General features: G+C 34.8%; 1 pseudogene; it reads left to right on the top strand.

The window, feature by feature from the left end:
• The first annotated feature begins 2,441 nt into the window (after positions 1 to 2,441).
• On the top strand, positions 2,442 to 8,599 carry LOC132805398 (protein Ycf2-like; annotated as a pseudogene).
• The last annotated feature ends 761 nt before the right edge of the window (positions 8,600 to 9,360 follow it).

Here is a 9,360-nt window from a genome sequence, read left to right as displayed (position 1 = left end):
TTAGGAAAGGAAGTATAGTTTTGGCCAACTAGGTTTCTTTATGTGTGGTGGCCGGTTTTCTTTATGTTCTAGGGTTTTATTTCATGGCTTTGTAGCCTATTTGATGTGATTTCGCCCGAGCCCGCTCCATCGATAACCTGCTAGGGTGCTGACTCGACACGGATGAAGACTAGGCCAATCACAAGAGCTCAAATTAAAAGATTTGAGGACAACCTGGGAGTATTTATACAGGGGGTAATCAATCTCAACAGAGCTTGTCCATACTTGAAGATACAAAGCCTATTCTAAGCATCCAAGTGGTGGAAGCCAATACGAACCCAGGTCACGATTTTGGTACATTTTTGGAGTCCGGGAAGTATGAAATGGTTCCAATGCTTTATGGGTTCAATACATATGACTAAGAGGTCATGGAATCAAGTTAAAGCAGCCGCAAATGCAATCAAAAAGGGCTTGTACGGACAGCATCAACAATTTGGCCGAATTTGTTGTATTGCTTGCTGGCTTTACTGTATTTTACTGTAGTAGCCTTTTCTTATTTTTCCAAGCATGGGCAACGTGTGGGACTTTAAAGGCTTATTTTTCAATAATAAGACAACTTTGATTTGATTAAGAAAATACTTGTGAGATTAATTATCTCTTTGTTCTTTGAGAACACCTAAAACACCATTAAAGAATTGGTTGTTTTAGGTTGACTTATTAATAGGTTTTCCATCCCCTATTGTGGCGTCTACATTATACCAAGGTTTCTAACCACAGGTTGGTTAGGGGTTGAGGTCTATTCCATTAAAACTTGAACTTAATTGAGATCCGGGCTAATATAATACGGTGTTTAGGAGCAGGCCGTCCTAGGTTCGTATCACTTCAACCTTTGAAACAAGTGGCACTTCTGGTTCTGTTGGTGCTTGAAACAATTTTGTCTTCTCCATATTACTATATTTCTAGTCAATAATTTTATATGAGGAACTATTGAACTTAATCACTTGCTTCTGTTACTCTTTAGCTTTCTGTTGAGGTATAGCCTATAGAGGTACTCAAATTGTATCAGCAATCGATTTCTAGGTTTCGTTGTAAACCTAATTGGTTACTTTCAATTACATAAATCAATAGTTCAAACCGCACTCAATGGTAGGGCATTTCCCATTTTTATAGGAACTTCTATACCCAAAACAATGGTATCTCCAATTGTAACCCCTCTGGGATGTAAAATATATCTTTTCTCACCATCCGCATAGTGTATGAGACAAATGTGTGCATTTTGATTAGGATCATATTCTAGAGTTACGATTCCACCATATATGTCTTTTTCATTCCGTCAAAAATCAATTTTATGACATAGACGCTTATGACCTTTACCACAATGATGCTACCTGTAGATCAAATTATTTCATGGTTTGGATGTCACTTGACTGTCTATGACTCCTTTGCATGTGCTCGGGGTAGAAGTTTTGTATAAATGTATGGCCATGCTATTAAGTATTTTGATTTAAGTTCTTTTCTTTCTAACTGGTGGAATAGAATAATCCTGTTGAAGCATAATGATCAAACATCTGTGATGCATTGTATGTCCCATAATATGTCCCATTCTTCTACCCCTTCCTATAAGTCGATGACTATTCATGGCTATTACCTTGACACCAAAGAAAAGTTCGACCCAATGCTTTATTTCTATCCTAGTTGATCCTGATTTGACATTAGAAGTATATTGATTTTTCAACAATAACCGAATACTTTTGTCTGTAAATACTGCATATTTCATTCCATCAATAAATATATTTTCTTCCCTATGAGTTCTAGTCTCAATAAGAATGCTAGTTCTTACTATTCATATGTTATGATATGAATATACCACACCAATTCGTTATGTATGGATGATGAGATTCCATTGATACATAGCCAATTCCAATAGACTTATTTTATTGGAGGGTTCCATTGGTGTGCATGTAGTAGGAATTGAACCTATGAATTTGCCAATTATAAGTGGGGCAATTTAACCATCTAGCCATGGAAGCTTAACGGGGATCCTCATACATGGTGGATAACCAAATTCTAATTCAAATGAAATCCTTAGGATAAATCAATGCGATTTAGAAAGACTCAATGAAAGGACATCAATTCAAATCCTAGATTTTCGAATTAAAAGAGATATTGAGAGAGATCAAGAATTCTCATTATTTCGTAGATTCATGGACCCAATTCAATTCAGTGGGATCTTTCATTCACACTTTTTTTTCCATCAAGTATGTTTATAAAACTCTTGGACTCTCGAATTTGGAGTATCCTACTTTCACACAATTCACATTTACAGGGTTCAACAAGCAATCGATATTTCACGATCAAGGGTGTAGTACTCTTTGTAGTAGTGGTCCCTATATGTCATATTAACAGTCGAAAGATGGTAGAAAGAAAAAAATCTCTATTTAACATGGCTTCTTCCTATACCTATGAATTTCATTGGACCTAGAAATGATACATTGGAAGAATCTTTTGTATCAATGGGTTGGTTGTTTCACTCATGTATCTTCCAAAAGGAAAAACGATCTCTGAGAGCTATTTCCTAGATCCGAAGGAGAGTACTTGGGTTTCTTTTTGTATATTCTAACTGTGGTTCGCAGTGGTGGAGAAACTGCATCGGAAAAAATAGGGATTATAGTTGTAAGGTATCTAATGAAACCATCGCTGGAATTGAGATCTCATTTAAAAAGAAAGATATCAAATATCTAGAGTTTCTTTTTGTATATTCTATGGATGATCCAATCCGCAAGGACCATGATTGGGAATTATTTGATCATCTTTCTGTGAGGAAGAGGCGAAGCATAATCAACTTGAATTCAGGACAGCATTTGAAATCGTAGTGAAAGACTGGATTTGTTATCTCATGTTTGCTTTTCGTGAAAAAATACCAATTGAAGCGGAGGGTTTCTTCAAACAACAAGGAGCTGGGTCAACTATTCAATAAAATGATATTGAGCATGTTTCCCATCTCTTCTTGAGAAGCAAGTAGGCTATTTCTTTGCAAAATTGTGCTCAATTTCATATGTGGCAATTTCGCCAATATCTCTTCTTTATTGGGGGAAGAATCCGCATGAATCGGAGTTTTTTGAGGAACATATCGAAAGAGAATTTGATTTGGTTAGACAATATGTGGTTGGTAAACAAAGATTGATTTTTTAGCAAGGTAGGGAATGTATCGTCAAACATTCAATATGATTCCACAAGATCCAGATTTGTTCAAGTAACAGATTCTAGCTAATTGAGAGGATCTTCTTATCGATCTAGAGATCATTTCGATTCCATTACTAATGAGGATCCAGAATATCGCGCATTGATCAATTGGAGAGAGATTCAACGACTAAAAGAAAGATCAATTCTTTAGGATCCTTCCTTTCTTCAAACAAAACAAACAGAGATAGAATCAAACCGATTCCTTAGATGCCTTTTTGGATATTCCTCAATGTCCTAGCTATTCATGGAACATGAGAAGCAGATGAATAATCATCTACTTCCAGAAGAAATCGAAGAATTTCTTGGGAATCCTACAAGATCTATTTGTTCTTTTTTCTCTGACAAATGGTCAGAACTTCATCTCGTTCAAATCCTACTGAGAGGTCCACTAGAGATTAGAAATTGTTGAAGAAAGAACAAGATGTTTCTTTTGTCCTTTACAGGCAATCAGAAAATAAAGAAATAGTTAATATATTCAAAATAATTACGTATTTATAAAATACCATCTCAATTCATCTTATTTCATCATATCTGGGATGTGATATGGTTCTGAAGGATCAACTTAATAGTTCCAATAAGATTTCATTCTGGAAAAAAAATCCATTTTTTGATTTATTTCATCTATTCCATGATCAAAACGAGGGGGATACATGTTACACCATGATTTTAAATCAGAAGTCCAAAAAATAGCAGATCTATTCACTCTATCAATAGCCGAGCCAGATCTGGTGTATATAAGGGATTTGCCTTTTCTATTGATTTCTACAGATTGGATAAAAAACAATTCTTGAATGAGGTATTCAACTTCAGGGATGAATCGAAAAAGAAATCTTTATTGGTTCTACCTCCTATTTTTTATGAAGAAAATCAATCTTTTTATCGAATGATCAGAAAAAAATGGCTTCGGACTTTCTGCGGGAATGATTTGGAAAATACAAAACCAAAATTAATGATATTTGCTAGCAACAACATAATGGAGGCAGTCAATCAATATAGATGGTCTGAAATCTGATTCAAATCCAATATAGCACATATGGGTACATAAAAAATGTATTGAGAAATGTATTGTATCGATTCTTTTTAATGAATAGATCCGATCGCAACTTCGAGTATAGAATTCAAAGGGATCAAATAGGAAATGATACTCTGAATCATAGAACTATAATGAAATATATGATCAACCAAAATTTATCAAACTTGAAAAAGAGTTAGGAGGAATGGTTCAATCCTCTTATTTTTTATTTCTCGAACCGAGAGATCCATGAATCGGGATCCTAATGCATGTAGATACAAATGGTTCAATGGGAGCAAGAATTTAAAGGAACATTTTGAGCATTTCATTTCTGAGCAGAAGAGCCATTTTCATTTTCAAGTAGTGTTTGATCGATTACGTATTAATCAATATTCGATTGATTGGTCTGAGGTTATCGACAAAAAGATTTGTCTAAGTCACTTCCTTTCTTTTTGTCCAACTTACTTCTTTTGTTGTCTTTTTGTCTAACTCACTTCCTTTTTTCTTTGTGAGTTTCCAGAATATCCCCATTCATAGGTCCAAGATCCACATCTAAGAATTGAAAGGTCTAATGCAATTAGTTGTTAGAATCAATAGGTCTTTAAATCATTCATTTAAAAAAATGGAAACCCTTCTTATTGGATGATCATGATCCTTCCCAAAAAGCAAAATTCTTTATCAGTGGAGGAACAATATCACCATTTTTGTTCAGCAAGATACCAAAGTGGATGATTGACTCATTCCATACTAGAAATAATCGCAGGAAATCTTTTGATAACAGGGATTCCTATTTTTCAATGATATCCCACGATCAAGACAATTGTCTGAATCCCGTGAAACCATTTCATAGAAATTCATTAATATCTTCTATTTATAAAGCAAATCGACTTCGATTCTTGAATAATGCACATCACTTATACTTTTGTTGTAACAAAGGATTCCCTTTTTATGTGGAAAAAGCCCATATCAATAATTATGATTGTACTTATGGACAATTTCTCAATATCTTGTTCACTGGCAACAAAATATTTTCTTTGCGCAGCGGTAAAAAAAAAAAACTATGTTTTTTTGGAGAGAGATACTATTTAACCAATCGAGTTACAGGTGTCTAACATATTCGTACTTAACGATTTTCAACAAAATGGCGATGACAAGTATAACTTGTACAAATCTTTCAATTTTCAAATTTGAGCCAATCCATTTGTTCGTAGAGCTATTTACTCAATTGTAGATATTTTTGGAACACTTCTAATAGAGGGACAAATAGTCAATTTTGAAAGTACTTATTGTCAACCTCTTTCAGATATGAATCTGTCTGATTCATATCTGAAATTTCAGATATGAATCTGTCTGATTCATATCTGAAATTTCAGATATTCAGACCTATTGCCGATACTAAGTAGCAGCCAAAAATTTGTATCCATTTTTCATGATATTATGCGTGGATTAGATATATCATGGTGAATTCTTCAGAAAAAACTATGTCTTCCACAGTGGAATCTGATAGGTGAGATTTCGAGTAAATGTTTACATAATATTCTTCTGTCCGAAGAAATGAGTCACCATTAATATCGACACATCTAAGATCACCAAATGTTCGGGAGTTCCTCTATTTAATCCTTTTCCTTCTTTTTGTTGCTGGATGTCTTGTTTGGAAACACTTTCTCTTTGTTTCTTAAGCCTATTGTGAGTTACAAACAGAGTTCGAAAGAGTCAAATCTTTGATGATTCCATTATACATGATTGAGTTACGAAAAATTCTAGATAGGTATGCTACATCTGAATTGAATTTATTTTGGTTAAAGAATCTCCTTCTAGTTGCTCTAGAACAATTAGGAGATTCTCTAGAAGAAATACGGGGTTCTGCTTTTGCGGTAACATGCTATGAGGTGGTGGCCTGCTTATAGGCTCCAATCAATAGTTCTAAGAAGAAATATTTAAATATCAATCTCATCGATATCATTGATTTCATAAGTAGCATACCTCCCATCAATCGAATCGGTTTTTTAAGAAATACAAGACATCTAAGTCATACATGTAAAGAGATCTATTCATTGATAAGAAAAAGAAAAAACGTGAACGGTGATTGGATTAATGATAAAATAGAATCCTAGGTCTCGAACAGTGATTCAATTAATGATAAAGAAAGAGAATTCTTGGTTCAGTTCTCCACCTTAACAACAGAAAAAAGGATTGATCAAATTCTATTGAGTCTGAATCATGGTGATCACTTATCAAAGAATGACTTTGGTTATCAAATGATTGAACAATCGGGAGCAATTTACTTACGATACTTAGTTGACATTCGTAAAAAGTATCTAATGAATTATGAGTTCAATACATCCTGTCTAGTAGAAAGATGGATATTCTTTGTTCATTATCAGACAATCACTTATTCACAAACCTCCTATGGGGCTAATAGTTTTCATTCCCATCTTATGGAAAACCTTTTTCACTTTGCTTAGCCCTATCCCTCTCTGAGGGTATTCTAGTGATAGGTTCTATAGGAACTGGACGATCCTGTCTGGTTAAATACCTAGCAACAAAATCCTATGTTCCTTTCATTATAGTATTTCTGAACAAATTCCTGGATAAAAAGGGTTTTCTTATTGATAATAGTGACAACATCGACCATGATCTTGATATGGAGCTGGAGCTTCTAACTATGATGAATGGGCTAACTATGGATATAATGGCGGAAATAGATTGATTTTATATCACCCTTCAATTCGAATTAGCAAAAGCAATGTCTCCTTGCATAATATGGATTCCAAACATTCATGATCTGGATGTGAATGAGTTAAATTACTTATCCCTCGGTCTACTAGTGAACTATCTCTGTAGGGATTGTGAAAGATGTTCCACTATAAATATTTTTGTTATTGCTTTGACTCATATTCCCCAAAAAGTGGATCCCGCTCTAATATCTTCGAATAAATTAAATACATGCATTAAGATACAAAGGCTTCTTATTCCACAACAACGAAAGCACTTCTTTCTCTTTCATATACTAAGGGATTTCACTTGGAAAAGAAAATGTTCCATACTAATGGATTCGGGTCCATAACCATGGGTTCCAATATACTAGATTTTGTAGCACTTATCAATGAGGCCGTATCGATTAGTATTACATAGAAGAAATCAATTATAGACTTGGGATTTACGATCTCAGGTAAGATCGGTTTAGGATCATGGGATCCTTTTCTATTAGATAGGAAGGGTTGTCACGCAAAATGTACTTATAAGTAGTTGCTCCATAGATCCTATGTCTATCTATATGAAGAAGAAATCATGTAGCAAAGGGGATTCTTATTTGTACAAATGGTACTTCGAACTTAGAACTAGCATGAAGAAATTAACAATACTTCTTTATCTTTTGAGTTGTTTTGCTAGATCGGTTGTTCAAGACCTTCGGTCTCTACCCGGACTCGATGAAAAAAATGGGATCACTTGTTATGGACTCATTGAGAATGATTCTGATCTAGTTCATGGCCTATTAGAAGTAAGAGGCGGTTTAGTGGGATCCTGACGGACAGAAAAAGATTATAGCCAGTTTGATAATGATCGAGTGACTTTGCTCCTTTGGCCCAAACCAAGGAATCTCTTAGATATGATGCAAACTGGATCTTCTTCTATCATTGATCAAAGATTTCTCTATGAACAATACGAATCGGAATTTAAAGAAAGGGAAGTAGAAGGAGTCCTGGATCTGCAACAGATAAAGGAGGATTTATTCAATCACATAGTTTGAGCTCTTAGAATATGGGGTCCTTGTGCCTCTTTATTTGACTGTATCGAAAGGCTCAATGAATTGGGATTTCCCTATTGGGCTGGGTCATTTCGGGGCAAACGGATCATTTATGAAGAAGAGGATGGGCTTTAAAAGAATGATTCGGAGTTCTTGCAGACTGGAACCATGCAGTATCAGACACGAGATAGATCTTCCAAAGAACAAGGCTTTTTTTGAATGAGCCAATTCATTTGGGACCCTGCAGATCCACTCTTTTTCCTATTCAAAGATTAGCCCATTGTTTCTGTGTTTTCACTTTGAGAATTCTTTGAAGATGAAGAGATGTCAAAGGGGTTTCTTACTTCCCAAACAGATATTCCTGCATCTATATATAAATGCTGGTTTATCAAGAATACACAAGAAAGTACTTTGAATTGTTGATTCATTGCCAGAGATGCCTTAGAACCAATAGTTCATTATCTAAATGATTTTTCTATTCTAATGCTCCATCCGAGAGTTATCAGTATTTATCAAAGCTTTTCCTATCTAATGAAACGCTATTGGATCAAATCACAAAGACATTGTTGAGAAAAAGATGGCTTTTCTTGGATGAAATGAAAATTGGATTCATGTAACAAGAGAAAGGTTTACCATTCTTTAGCCAGAAAGATATGTGGCCATGAAACAAGGATTAAGCATAATAGAATTGACCAGGTCGTAGAGTTATGGAAACACCCATTTCTTCCATATTTTGGACCTCAGCTCCTTGGAACAATATACTACTGCTGAAACATGGAAGAATTGAAATCTTAGATCAAAACATTAAGGATGGATGGTATGAACTGCCTAAACAAGAATTCTTGAATAGTGAAGAACCAGAGCTATTACTCACTACATAAAAAATTTTCCATTAATGAAATACATAAATACATTGGAAAATAAAAAAAATACACATGTCGAATGAAATGGTTGTTGCTATCTGCTACAATAATGAATCATTGGTTTAACTGCATAACTAGATAAAATGGATAGACAGTTCTCTTTGTCTCAGGTCGACGGATCTTCTCAATTGACCTCTATATGGATAATGCACATTCCAATTGATCGACTAATTCTAATTGTTTCAAAGCAATCCACAAAGTAGTTTGTCCTATTCAGATATTCACAGATTCTCTTTTAGATAGGCCCTGAAAGGAGAAGGAAGGCTGGAATGCCAACAGCGTTTATTATTGAATTCACCCAAATAGATAGTACCCATTTTGGGAACGTCCAATGCCAAAGTCACTGAATGGGTAAGTCACCAATCCCTAAAATGAACTATGTAATTTACTTTATCTGCTGGGTTACCAGGGGGGGGGGGCATTTTACTAGAGGTTTCTATTGTATCAATCTACCC

The sequence above is a fragment of the Ziziphus jujuba genome, chromosome 9 (assembly GCF_031755915.1).
Source record: "Ziziphus jujuba cultivar Dongzao chromosome 9, ASM3175591v1".
Taxonomy (NCBI): Eukaryota; Viridiplantae; Streptophyta; class Magnoliopsida; order Rosales; family Rhamnaceae; genus Ziziphus; species Ziziphus jujuba.
The sequence above is the reverse complement of the archived record's forward strand: the minus strand, read 5'-3'. Positions and strand labels throughout refer to the sequence as shown.